Below are 14,766 nucleotides of genomic sequence, written 5' to 3'. Positions count from 1 at the left end.
ATGGAACCTTGTCATATTCAAAGAGGGGCATGTGAACATTAAATACCTAAAATTTGGTGCTCGTTGCTGCAAGTTAAAGGCCCCCAAAAACTTCTCAGGACATAGTTGAAAATGCTTGGAAATGGCATGAAACATTTGATTTGAAGACTTGTATGAGCATATTTATCAGCAAGTCTGCAGACCCTCTGGAAAGCTATCTTTTTCTAACAACATGCTAATGACTTGAAACTACTTGAACCTTGAAGAATGTCCTCTTGTGTCCACCATATGTCAATTTAATGTGTTTTTATAGGAACAAAGTACTGAATCTGGAGTAACCTTTCAAAAAAGGCCCGTTTCCTAATATCCCAAAAACGGCCGTTTCAACAAAATTTGTATTGGCTTATCATGTAGGACAGGGGTCACTAATAGGCGGACCGCGGTCCGGTTCCGGACCCAAACGCTGTTGTATGTGGACCCGTACCTAAAACCGATAGTTGATAATTAATACATTCTAACAGAGTGCTTTTATTTTTACCGGAACAGCTTTTCCAGTCTTTACGGCACTCATGCACCGGTCCAGGAAACACACAGACCAATTACATGCGTTGTAAATCATATACTGTATGTGTATTCCTATAAGCGTCGCAACTCCAGTCGGAGAAGTACATGAGTTAGAGAAGTTATTTCAAACGTAGCCACTCAAATCCAAAATGAAGGTACAAAAAATAAACAATCTAAGAGCCCAAAAAGATCAGAATCCTAACACATGAATTCACCGTCCAACAATGATGTTAACAGAGAGGAATAGAGCAGAAACAAGTGGTAACAATAACCACAGTTAAAGTCCCTGCACACTAATTTCTCTTTTTAGAAGAAATGAATATGGATATCGGGGCTTTTTTGATTAATTTTCTAAAATGAAGTACTTTATTTTAAGAGTCACAATTTTCAAAAGCTTACTGATATGTATTTCATTTTTTAATGCAGCCTACATCTTACTTAAGAGAACAGTTATTTATTATTAGAGGATATATTATTTATAATTAATCCAGTTCAATTTGAAATGTGACAATACATATTGTTTAGATATTATTCAATTAAACTTTCTTTATTTGATTTGACAGTCAGATGTTGACTACTTACAGACGTTAATACAACTGTTGGCTACTTCAATATACATGGGACTAAATCACAGCGCAAGTTAAGACATTATTTGGTGTTCCGGACCTTTGGATGAGGAAATTCTCTCCAACTGGACCTCGCTAAACTTTAATTGAATACCCCTGGTGTAGGCCAATAGTCCCCCTCCTTCAAATGGCCATAACTTCTCAGAACATGGCTGAAACTTCTTGGAAATGCCATGAAACCTTCCCCTTGATGACTTGAATGAGCCCATTAAGCAGCAAGTCTGCACACTCTTGTGAAAGCTATCTTTCTCCGGGAACTTGCTATTGAGCTAAAACCAAGTGATTCTTAAAGACTGTCGTCTGTTGTCCACTATTTTTGATGGAAAGTCAATTACATGGGAAATCAGGTCTAAAAGGCAGTGGCGCATTTGGGAGAGTTGACCCTGTTCCATTTTTAATTTGTCCTTTTTGGAAGCATTTGGTACATCAACTGACGTGTCCATGGTCGAACTAGGCATCGAACGGTGATAACTGACACATTTCCATGTTTTCCAATGAAAGTCGTACTTCACAACCATAAAAGGACACATTCGGCACTTAGTCCAACCTTTTCCTAAGTTTCCAATGAAAGTCGTACTTAAAAACCATATAATAATTGATAAACCATATGATAATTGTGTACACATTTTGCCCCAAAGTCCTTATTTGGGGACAACGGAACAATGGGATGTCCTCCGTTCTAGAATAAATGTCATAAAATATGCAAAAGTGTATTCCCAGGAAGATGAGCTAGATAGGAGTGTAAGGACACATTGATATTTTCTCAGACCAGCAAAATTGTTACTAGAACCCCCCCGGCGACCCGCTCCTCAATAAATGATGTAGGCTACACACACTCGCCTGCACTTGTGCATACTCACACACACACAAACCTTTTACTGCTTTTAACTGTGCCTCTGTGTGAAGTGTGGCTGTCAGTAGTGCTCTTATACGTCATCATTCGTCTTGCATCCTGACAACCATTCAATCAAACACTGGCCTCCGGGATTATGCCGGAACCCTTTTCCACAGGGACGTCTGTTACCATGGTAACAACGGAGATGTGTGTGTGTGTGTGTGTGTGTGTGTGTGTGTGTGTGTGTGTGTGTGTGTGTGTGTGCGACCCACCAACAAGCCAAAGAATGCAGTGTTGTCTTGTTTTTTTACCTTGAAAAAACATCAACTTTGTGTTAGTTTATCTGTCTCTCCCTGTTTCTTTCTGTCTGGTTTGTCCCCCTTGTGGGAAATATAAGTGTCTCTTGCTCTCACTTACGATTCTTGGTCTTGTCAGTAATTGTGATGTGCCACAGGTGTGTCAGAATACAAGGATTCTGTTGCCAGCCCACCATCTCCAGAGTACTTTTTCAAAACATAGTTACATACTGTAACTCTTGATTTTATGAGTGTGGGCGTTGCCCTCTAAGAGCTGTCACTATTGGGTTCATCCCTGCACGCATGCGCAGTTGTTAAGATTTTTTTGTGGCTTGTCCCCTGCATGGGTCCCCTCACGCGTCCGCACAGCCGTGCGACCACCATAGTTCTGCTCCCAATTTAAACTAGCATTCCTTTAGCTGCCATAGGTGGTGCCAGAGGGGCCCACAGCTTAGAGGGCTTCACCTATACTCATAGAATCTGGAGTTTCTCCGCCAGCAGCTGCACCAGGTTGGGGAACCATGATGCGCTTGGTGCCACTAGAATGACCATTAAATTATCTTCCTGAATGTGTGCTAACAGTTGATGAATCAGAGGAGCTGGGGGGCCATGGTCTATGAAAGAAGACATCTACTCCTAGTGGAGAGTGGTCTTGTGTGTTCATGGAGAACCACACATTCTGTCGTGAGGTGAACAGATCCACCTTTGCCTTCCCAAACCTGTCCAACAACATTTGAATGAGTATGGGGTGGGGTGGGGTGGGGTGGGGTGGGGGGGGGGGGGGGTATGGCACCTGTGGAGAAAGATGGAACACAGGTTTTTTTCCAGTAAGTCAGGTCTGACTGCAGAAGGTGTCTGTTGTGCTGAACTGGATCAAGGCGGAGGCAACCAAACCACCTCTGGTTTTTCTCGTGCAGAGGGGTCAAATGGGGAGCATCACATGGCTCGCTGACATCGTACCTAGAAGACACACCACTGTCACCATTCTATGGGATGCAATTTGTAACAACAGAAAGTTTAGAGAAAGTTTGGAGAGCCAGAGAATAGCCAAATGGAGCTGGTTGCACTGTTTTTTTATTCCCTGGAACCACAAACACAGGAACTTTCATTGCTTTGAAATTACAAGAATGTGGAAAAAGGAGTCTCTCAGATTATTGCAAGTGAACTAGTTGGGCCAACGCAAACAGTCTGACACATGTCTAATTATTAGCATGTCAGAATCAGAATAAGAATCAGCTTTATTGGCCATGTGTGCATATGCATACATGGAATTTGACTCCGGTTTCCACTCCGCTGTCAGTGTACAAACACTATTTTACAATAAACAAGAAAAAATATATAAAGAATAAAAAAGGGCAGCAAAAAAGTAGAACAGATGTAAATATAAACATTTAACAGCTATATACAATATAAGTATAAATATATATTCAAAAGAAAATGTATACATTTCAAAAGAAAATGTATACATATATATGTATAATGTATGTATATATATATATATATATGTTCACATGTGTGTATATATATATATATATATATGTGTATATATATATATATATATATATATATATATATATACACACATGTGAACAACAACCTATAAACAATAATGGCAATAGAATTGAGGTGATAGTGCAAACAGAGGTAGTAGTGCAGTATGACTTATTTATTGTTCATCAGAGTGACGGCCAGTGGAAAGAAGCTGTGCCAGCAACGCCACCTCAGAAGGCACCTGTTTTCAGGTTTCAGGTCCAAAACCGGCCTCTGCCCACCTGTTTTCTTTGGTGTGAGAAAATGGTAGGAGAATAACCCCTTGATGTCCTCTCCTGGAAGGACGTGGGAGATCGCTTCCTTACTCAGAAGCTCTGCCAGACCGGCAAACTGGAGCGTGTAGTTTCTTGAAAACTAACCAAACATCCATGCATACATGGGTAGCTGCTGTGCTCCGTAAGCAGGCACGCATGTCTGTGTGGCGTCTGTTGAACTAGTTTGCAGCCGGCTTGTAGCATTCTTCCCCGCTGTGTGAATCAAGTGTTGGTTCCCTGCAGCCTAAGGGAAGAATGCCTCGCAAGGGCTGGTGCTGGCCGTGCTGCTGAAAACACATGACAGCATCAGCGTTCAAGTCTGTGTGTCCCAACCAAAGGTCAAAGGTTGTGCTGGGATATTACTAACTCAGCCTGATGCGTGGGAGGTGGATGAAAGTCAGTAATGCACATTTTAAACAAGTAGTTGTTTCTCATGAAAATATGAGGAAGTGACTGGGCTGTGCCTGCTGCATTGTGACTTGTTTGTGGGGCGGCCGGGTTGGACCAGGTAACAGGTGCAACATGTGAAACCAGATCTACGAGAACTACAAGATTTTATCTCTAGTTGAGATATTTCAGTCTGGATCAAAGTGGTAGACCGACTGGCTGATCGACATCGTATATCAAAATAAATGAAACTAGAATGACTTGAATAGCTTAAATTCTGTATTTAAATTAAAAACCATTTTATGCTTCAACAATAATTATAATTTCAAAGTTGCATTCAGCTCTTTGTGATGGATTGCATGTCTGAAGAATCCTTTCCAGTGCTGTAGTCTGAAGTCATCCAGCAAGTCTTACATGAAGCCTACTTATTATTTTCACTTGACATCCTCTTTTGTCTTTGAGTAATTAAAGCGAGCATTTGGGCAACGCCAGTGACAGGAGGTCCGCTGAGATAGCCAGTGGTCTAATTAGAAGCACATATTTCCATTCTCATCTATAAAAACACTCGTCACCCATGCTTTAACACCAGCTGCGATTAGTATCCTGCTGCAGAATGCTGTTGAATGAAACCCTTTTGCTGCTGGAGTTTCAAGGGTGCTGAACAGCAAACAAAACAACACTCAGGAGAATGAAGGTGTTTTTTCACGTCAGTGTTATCTCTGAAATTATGATTAATCACCTTGGGAGAAGAGACTTGTAAAAACAAGCCGTGCTTCTCACAGAAGAAATGTGGAACAACATATGGTCACCGTTCAGACGGATGCTGGTTCATCACATTTGGTGTTTCTTGCGGCTGCAGAGCGTGTATAACTGATAGAATATTAACTAGGGAGAGTATTTTTTCATGTGTTTTCATTCATACCCGACAGGCCTCTGTTGTCAAGCAAGTGCTACGACCTGATTCATTACGCCGGAGGATCATGTTTACTCAGCTCCGATCTGTGTTATTTCTCATCCACAGCCCTAACGGTGCCTAGGATGATGCAGCCCTAACGGTGCCTAGGCACCGTTAGGGCTGTGAACCGTGTTGCAGCCGACTGCCAATCTGTACTGTTGTGCGGGGCTTGCCTGCTGACAAATGGCCCGGAGGAGAGTCCAAGGAGAGTCCTGTCAGAGCCAGTCAGCGCTGTGCTGCTGCATGAATCTTAGGAGATAATGGGTGGGGGGGGGGCTGAGGAACAGAGAGAAGAATGTTCACAAAATAAAACCTTAAAAAGTTCACTACAAAGCACAAACTGCATCGGATCATTCCCTGTAACAGACATTCAATCAATTTCTGTCAACGCATCCTTTAACAAGACGCTGCCTGAAAAAGATTAACAACAAAAAGGATACATTTCATGGAATGGATGCAGCAGGCAACATACGGCACACTAAAAGCCAAAGATAAAGATGCAGTGATGATCCCAACTCGCTGGCCTCGGTGCAAGCTATCGCTATAGCTAATGGATCTGCCTTGGGGTTAACCGGTGCACAATTGAAAAACCATCCACACCAGCTTGATTTAGAGTTGTATTGACTGATTATTCAGGTCAAAACTGCTGACTCAGTCCGGTTATGATCCAGGGAACGAGAGACAGAGAGCAAAGGTTCATAAGGAGACTCGATGTTTGGCACGAGAGGAAAAAAGGCTGTAATAATCCTATAATGTGAATGTGAGCTGTCTACCTATATGGTTTTATGGTATGTCAATATGGCTGAAATGCAACTAAAATGTACATTTTACAAAGTGTGATGCATGTCTGGATTATCTATATTTGTCTATTCTACTGGAGAGCAGGGTGGCAAAGTAAACAACAAAACAGTCCCTCATCATCCAGTTCAAGTTTATGCTGCTGATGTGTCCTCAAGCAAGACGCAGAATCCCTGCGAGGCAGCAGAGCTGGAAAGTCACTCGGAAGTGAATCTGTCCTCTGGGAATCAAGCAGGTCTCAGTGAAAAAAAGATTTAACAAAATTTATTTCGAGGACATTTCGGCTTCATCACATAGAGCTCAGTGAAGAGACAGGACGTCCTATAGCAAGAACTCACATTTCAATCCGTGATGTGCTGAGTACAGTGTTTTCACCTTAATATTGCTGCTTCACTCTGTTTGTTGCGCATTATGAATCATTTCATTGTAAACATCCCGCAGTGGTGCTTCAAATTCCAGATTTGGTACAACAGCCTGAAGTAGTTTGTGTGTTGAAAGCTCTGCCTTTGTGCAGCACTACTGATGCTATTCTGGTGGGGAACAGCACATACACTAGCAGCAATATCAGTCAATGTTTTATAATAGGAACAAGGCAGGAGAAGTAATACATCCATAAACCCTCCCTCTCTCCTTTAAACAAATGTGCACGTTACACAGGGACACATGAACACACACACACACACACACACACACACACACACACACACACACACACACACACACACACACGAGTATCCCTCTTGGCTTGCGTTGCAAATCTCTGATAGAAAGATGTCTCACTCCAGGGGTGCAGTATTGCATTGTCAGAGGTGTGTGACAGATATTAATGTCACAGAGGAACATGATGGATGGAATTCCTTTATGAAGTTGCTTTTCTATCTCCGGCTCTGTGTCCCAGAGCCTGGCATGCCGCAGACAGCCCTTTAATGAGCTCTGGAAGCATCCATATCCGCTGACAGCCCTTCCTTAGCAGCCTCTTTGCCTAAAAACGGTCTGGCGGGCACTGACTCCGAGGGAGATGGGGGAAGTCAGAACACACAGGCGCCTGGTACACGACAACAGGAAACATGTCCTCCATCTTTAATTATGAATGAGAATGTGATTGTGGAAGTTTAACACGTGCTATGTTGTATTTTAAAAAGTGTGCAGAGTAACCAGAATGAGAACACATATCACCTATCAAGTGTCATTTTCCATAATAATATTCTGGTCATAACTCAAATTCCTAAAATAACAGGAACATATGACAGAGCTCTGATGAAAAACTATGACACAGTCTGTTCATCTATTATACACAAATAAGTATCATGTGTCTATCTGTCATGCTCATATCACACCCCTTAATATTGATTATGTGTAATAATGTTTATGCATAACCCATGTTAATTATACTGAGAGAAGATTGGGAAACTGCTGGTTGATAGACAGTGTTTATAATCACTTCTTGATAAGTGTTGTCTGTACTGATTACATGGCCATTAACTAAATGGTTACTGATTAAAAGAAAGATTGTTTGGCAACTGATTGCTACCTGTTGCCTTTAAATATAGGCAACTGCATCCCATAAATACATTTATATCAATACAAACATGTTCATTTATATCAGAATGAGAATCACCTTTCTATGCACATACAAGGAACTTATTTGACTCCTTCGTTTGCATCTCTGTCAATGTTACTTGAAATATAGAAATAGAAATAACAAGTAGGGACAAGGACAACAAAGCAACAGATTGAAGAAATACATTATAATGGATATACATGAACTGGATTATTATGTGCAGTAAGTACATGTTAAATTAACTATATGCTGTATGTACAGCATGGATGATTTACATCGACAGTTGTAGATGATATGTAAATATTGAAAAAAAATGTGCATTGAAAACTGTAATAATTTCAAACTCTTGCCGGTGCCTCTGCGGTACAGTAACACTAAGCTGACATCTAGTGGTGAAAATAGTTACCAGCTGCTGTACAGTACTTCTCTCTTTTTTCTGTAGGTATTTTATTGATCCCGGTAAGGAGGTTTCATCTTGTTTGCAACCCTCCAGGGTGATCTGATGTCAGGATTAAATAAAGAAACACTTCCCTGGTCTGGTCGAAGGACAATCAGCAGCGTTCAATGAACCCTGGTTCTGTGATTGAAGGACAAAGCTCACTAGAAGAAATGCTGCCCCCACTGGTGCAACGGGAATCCAGCTGCATGGAAATTAACTGTTCTTTTACCATTGCCATTGCTTGACACATGTTAGCTTTATTATATTTTGAACATTAAATATAGTATGGCATATCAGCACCCGGTTTTACTAAAAATAAATGATGTGACTCTGACTGGATTGCTTTTAAATATTTAAAGGAACACAAACAGTTGCTGCAAGGCATTTGGCCCAAAACACTAGGCTAGGGGGCAATTTATGACTATACAAGATACCAGACTTTGTCAGGAATGAAGAAACAAAGGCGGGACTTCCATCGTTGTTACTGGTCCACCAACCTTTATCACAGTGACAGGTATTCAGTGTCTGACTTTAAAACATACAGAAACTCTCTTTTTAGAGAGCAACCAATGTAGAAAAAAAGAATCAAAGACACCTGAAAAAAGACTCATATGTGGTTCTGTGAAGCAAGTTTAAGATCACTGAAATAGATGTTGGATAGAGAGAGGGCTTCACTGCATATCAGAGGATATACTTGGCTGTATGGGGCACCAACATTAATCCGCTATCTGCTCTTTGAAAGTCAATTCATTAGCTTTGGCATTATTTGTTGCTCACTTAGGCGTGAATAGACGTGTAGTAAAATAAACACCTAAATGTGTATTTTGTAATTGTTTTCTTTCCACTAGTCTAAAAGATGACAAAATTGCCCAAACACTCCTCCCCTCTTGTTTTTGCCTGTAGAAAGTCTCTCAGCCCACGGTATGCTCAGGCTGCCTAACTTTGCCTGTCAAGGTTCTGGAAACAAAGTTGGTCCACTATATAACACAAGAGGGCGCTACAGTTCTTCGGCTGATCTTCAGGGTCTCCATGCTGTTGAACACAAACAAAGATGTGTTTCAGTGTCTTTTCTGCTTTGTGCTGTAAACATATAAAGCATCACACCATTTTTCATATATCCACTAAAATATAGTCAACACTGCCCCAGCAGTTTGTCTGGCGTTACTATGTAGTCTGAAGGAGAACCAGGCATTAAGAATTCTGTGCCCAAACTGAGGACCTCCACCTGCTCGGTGGAGGTCAGTAAGGCGTACAACTCTTTCCTTTCTGCAGGATATTAACACCTGTATATCTGTCCATCAAAGGCCTCACACCTCAACAAGTGAAATCATCCACTTCCTGTGAGCGCCCTCTCACTCACCTTATACGCTTTATTGTTCATCTCTGATTGGTAGAGCCCTCCTGCTGCTGCCGTCTCCTCCAGGAAGTAGGCATTACTGCCCAGTTCCTGTCTTCCTCGCTGACCCTGCAGTCAAACATGTGCATATTTACAGGTAGGGGAGCGCCGGGAGAAACACTTTAAATTCAGATAGAGGCTGAGCTTAATGGCTGCATTGGAGGGATAGTGATATCTGTTGATTTCTGTTTGATCATACCAGGAAGGCATGGAAAGAGTAGAGATTATAAGTAGGAGAGTAAGAGCATGGCAGGACTGGCAGGATATTTAAAGGAATCACTGAGTGAAAGGGGTTAGAGACTGGAAAACAAGTATTACAGCCCTGTTGTTTGGTCCCTTTTAGAATCAAGGAATCATGTGTGTGACGGCAAGATCATTCTATGTTGAGTTCAGAATTAACTGCCAACTGATAATCTAGAAAACCAATAAAAACCCAGAAATTGACAGTCAAGCCTCTTTTTTAAGGGTCCTTCTTTGGGGGCCTTAACCCTGATGATGCTTGAAGTAGGGTTAAAGAAAAATATTATTTTAGAAGTAACAGCTACCAAATGTCTGCACTACAATTAAGAGATTTAAAGTCTAAATTATGTTTAAATAGTAATTCTGAAGAAGTGTCATGTCAATCATTTGGAAAAAAAATAGTATCTTAACTATCCATCTGTTTGTGAGTGTGTGTGTGTGTGTGTGTGTGTGTGTGTGTGTGTGTGTGTGTGTGTGTGTGTGTGTGTGTGTGTGTTTGTGTGTGTGTGCTCTGTCCGTGGTCCTGAACAGGCGGTTCAGTGGCTTGTTTGGTCGCACTAGCAGGACCACGGACAGAGACCCGCCTATGTTTAGCCTCGTTTCAGCCGCTCCTGCCCCCAGAGCACAGGCAAAATCAGGCATGAGGTGACATGGATCGCCTCTTATCTCGCATGATTATTTTCCCTGATGCCGGATGCCTTGCAGGGTTTCAGCATGCAATATATTTGGCATGGCGACGTACAGTCAACTAATGAGTCCGAATCTAATCTGATACTGTTTGACTTTATCAAATTACCGTGATATCAATTACCCAAATTCCCCCCCGAGGTGTAACAAATGTCTTATCATTTTCCCCCGACATCGGTTCTCCCAGGAATCTACTCCTTGTTTGCCGGAATGGAAAGTTTTGTGTCAAATGCTACCATGCAGGGACTTTTGTTGTCTCCCAAGGATCACTGAAAATGACTGTCAATTTTGACCCAGACCAAGAATTCCCTCATAGTAAGTGAATACCAAATTGTAAACTACAGATCTATTTAGAATGTTTAATGTCTCATTAATAAATGTATGATTAATCCTTAATACATGTTTCAGAGAGCAGGGATAGTGTATTTTTTAAGTTTTACAACATTCGTTTTTGGAGAAAAACATCTACTATTACACATGTCCTGTTTTACATAAGACAGAAAAACATAAAAGCCATAATGGTTTAAATATATTTTATTGAATTTGAAAATGGCATGAACATTCTGGAACAGTTGGAATTTATAATATAACCATGTTTAATCATTGCAACCATTAAATGCTGTCCTCACTGCTATATCATAAGAAATCCTAATTATCAATATTAATTCAACATTTACCACTTAGAACACAACACATTACATAATAAAATGCTTATTATAAACTATTTATTATTGCATTCAACGTAGTGGTAGGAAACTTTACGTGTGTGCAACGTGCACGTGTTTTCCCACATTTGCAGCAGGTTGTCTTGCTGTTTTGCAGTCCTTTGCAGGGCAGACGTTGCATATCATTCTCTTCTGTCCCCTTGTGTATTATGAAAAAAAAATGTGAAGCACCTGTACAAAAGTATGACATTTTAAAATATTGTCATTTTTGTGTATTAACCTCAGGAGGCCGTGATTTGGTGGGAACACAGACGTTAATAGCAGCATTTTGAGGTTGTGAATCAGCAACAATGCAATGTAGTGGTAACTGTTGAATAACTACTTTAATACTCATCATTAATTCTGCCACCAGGCGCTATAGATCTTAAAGAGAAGTGACTAATCAATGTTTAGGCTAATGAACTGTTGCATATGTGTGCTCCTTCTTTTACGGGTTAGCTACAGTGGATTTTCGTTCAAAGTTACTGTAACATCTTTCACTATATCTTTGGCGGTGTAAAATGCCTTCAAAATATAATTACAAACATTATGAGATTACAATGAAACAACTGTCAACTATTCATCAACGAACGTGAATCTTTAGAGTGCTGGTCAAATTGTTTTGCCAACTAAAACAAGGCAAGAGTGGGACGAAATGTCTCGATACATCTGCTTATTGCGGTCCGTGAATTCATGCATTCGCTGTCGACAATCCAGGCAGCGTGCGGCCAGACATCGTTACAGATGATACCGTATTATAAACAAACAGATTCTTACCAAATCTTAAAACGTGTGGCATCCCGCGAGAGTGACCAAGAAACAGCAGCAGAAGCGGGATCAGCCTGAGGTTGGACCTGAAAACGAGACTGCTTATCATCAGATGATGGGAGGTAATCTTCATGTTGTTTGAAAAAAATGCACAGTGGTTTAATCCCCCCGGTGCGCGGGTTTGATTCCCCCGTAATTATTTTACGCTCGTTGGGCAAGGCAGGGTGACGGCGGCCCTGGATGCGCAAGATCACGGCATGGTCACTCGCGCTTTCCCTAAATCCATTAGCAGTCCCGGCATGATTCCTTCCCCTTCTCCTTCTCCTTCACTGCGCCAAGAAGCAACAATCCTTCGGGTCGAGGGACGGCGGGACATCCATGTCGAGGGGTACGGATCCAGTGGGGAGGGGGGAGCCCAAGCATGGGCTGTAGGTAAGGTACTGGAGAGGGTTGGAGAGGGGCTACAGAGCACCACGCATAGGATACAGCAGCGATACACAGCCCCCTATGAGGCGCTCTGGGTTGCTTGCGCTCCCATTATACTGCACTGCTGCACAGGCTCTGACGTCGAGCCAAGGTTAGTGTTGTGAACGCGCACCAAGAGAGAGAGAGAGAGAGAGAGGGAGAGAGAGGGGGCGAGTGAGGGAGAGAGAAGGGAGAGAGAAGGGAGATGAATATACAGATAGAAAGAAATGGAAAAGAGGGAGGGAGGGGATGTAGGGAGAGGGAGGTGGATGGAGGGAAGGAGAAGCGGGGAACTTTATCCCAGTTTCTCTGTTAGCCCCAAAACTTCCCGTCAAGCTCCCATGCATTTTGAGACGTGTCAGTAACGATGCAATCGTTCAGATGCACACAGCAGTAACTTCAGCGTGAACCCGTAGCCCCCATAATGTGCAAGCCTTCCGATTACCACCACATATGGATCCATTTACAAAAGCAAAGCATCTTTGATGGGTAAATCTATATGATGATGAAAATAAAGTGTGGTCAACTTGTAATGAAGTTGCTCGTGGTAAGGGGAAACAGCAACCTATATTTTACAATGTATATATATATATATATATATATAATATTTTTTTTAATATGTTTCGCTTTAGTGTAAGATCGCTATTCAGCACCATGGGCAGAGACACAGCACACCTGTATATCGGCCACAGAAAGCAATGAGAATCTGACAGAAATAGGAATCTAGGAGAAGAGAGATGCATATACAAATAGAAAGAAATGAAAAAGAGAGAGGGATGGGATGTAGGGAGAGGGAAGTGGATGGAGGGAAAGAGACAGCGAGAAATAACGGGAGAAGTGGGAAACTGTATCCAAGGCTACAAATAAAAGATTATGCTTTATAGGCTTAAAAGACCCTTATATGTTTGCACAAAAGTTCAAAATACAAGCCAACAGACTGTTTATCCAACATTTACAAATGATGACCCTGGCTGTCTTTTCTGAAACATACTTTTTTGCCACTATGGAATACTCAAAACCCTACATTTTGAGTACAAAACACATAGGTGGGGCTGAAAAGTCAGTTTAGGTTCACACCAATTCACACTGGATTGCAAAGCTTGGTGTAAAAAGTCAGAATGTCTATATGACAAATCCCTCACTAAAACCAGTCACAACTTCTGCCTCACCATCGACAACTCCACTCTGTCTCCCTCCCCACACATCCCTAACCTCGGAGTCATGTTTGACAGCAACCTCTCCTTCGAGCGCCACGTCAAACAAATCACCAGAACTGCCTTTTTCCACTTAAAAAACATAGCCCATCTCCACCCATCACTCTCCTTAGCTGCTGCTGAAAGTCGGATCCACGCCTTCATCACCTCCAGAATCGACTACTGCAACAGCATTCTCCATGGCACATCATCCAAAATCCTGAATAAACTCCAGTATATCCAGAACCGCCTGCTCACCCACTCCCGCTCCTGTGATCACATCACCCCTGTTCTCCAGAATCTCCACTGGCTCCCCGTCCCACAACAGATCGAATATAAAGTCCTACTCACAAAGCCCTCCATAATCAGGCCCCCTACCTACCTTACCGACCTGCTTCGCCACCACACTCCATCCCGTTGACTCCGCTCCTCTGATGCTAACCTCCTGTCCCTTCCACTCAGGACCAAGCACCGGACACGGGGTGACAGAGCCTTCTCCATAGCTGCCCCTTCCCTCTGAAACTCTCTCCCCAAACACATCCGAGACTGCACCGATCTTTCCATATTCAAATCCCAAATCAAAACCCACCTTTTCAGAACTGCTTTTAATGTGTGACCAATATTGTGTGTTTTATGTTTTTCGTGCATAGCTTTTATACATCTCATCTCATCTCATCTCATCTTCGACCTCTTATCTGGGATCGGGTCGCGGGGGCAACAGCTCCAGCACGGGACCCCAAACTTCTCTTTCCCGGGCCACATCAGCCAGCTCTGACTGGGGGATCCCGAGGCGCTCCCAGGCCAGTTTGGAGATATAGTCCCTCCACCTGGTCCTGGGCCTCCCTCGGGGTCTCCTCCCAGCTGGTCGTGCCTGGAACACCTCCCTAGGGAGGCGCCCAGGTGGCATCCTTACCAGATGCCCGAAACCACCTCAACTGGCTCCTTTCCACGCAAAGGAGCAGCGACTCTACTCCGAGTCCCTCACGGATGACCGAACTTCTCACCCTATCTCTAAGGGAGATGCCAGCCACCCTCCTGAGGAAACCCATTTCGGCCGCTTGTACCCGC

The 14,766-nt window shown here is 42.5% G+C and overlaps 1 long non-coding RNA gene across 1 annotated transcript; it reads right to left on the bottom strand.

Annotated features, from left to right (window-relative positions):
- Nucleotides 1–8,041: 8,041 nt before the first annotated feature.
- Nucleotides 8,042–12,600, bottom strand: LOC137872313 (uncharacterized). Its single transcript, XR_011102863.1, has 3 exons — nucleotides 12,050–12,600; nucleotides 9,606–9,710; nucleotides 8,042–9,277 (listed from the first exon to the last, which is right to left on the bottom strand). It is a non-coding gene; the product is annotated as an uncharacterized lncRNA (long non-coding RNA).
- Between the last annotated feature and the right edge of the window lie 2,166 nt (nucleotides 12,601–14,766).

The sequence above is a fragment of the Cebidichthys violaceus genome, unplaced genomic scaffold (assembly GCF_023349555.1).
Source record: "Cebidichthys violaceus isolate CVI_PGR_0920_01 unplaced genomic scaffold, fCebVio1.0.p SCAF_158, whole genome shotgun sequence".
NCBI classification, from domain to species: Eukaryota; Metazoa; Chordata; class Actinopteri; order Perciformes; family Stichaeidae; genus Cebidichthys; species Cebidichthys violaceus.
Note: the sequence above shows the minus strand (reverse complement) of the source record. Positions and strands in the feature narration are given on the sequence as shown.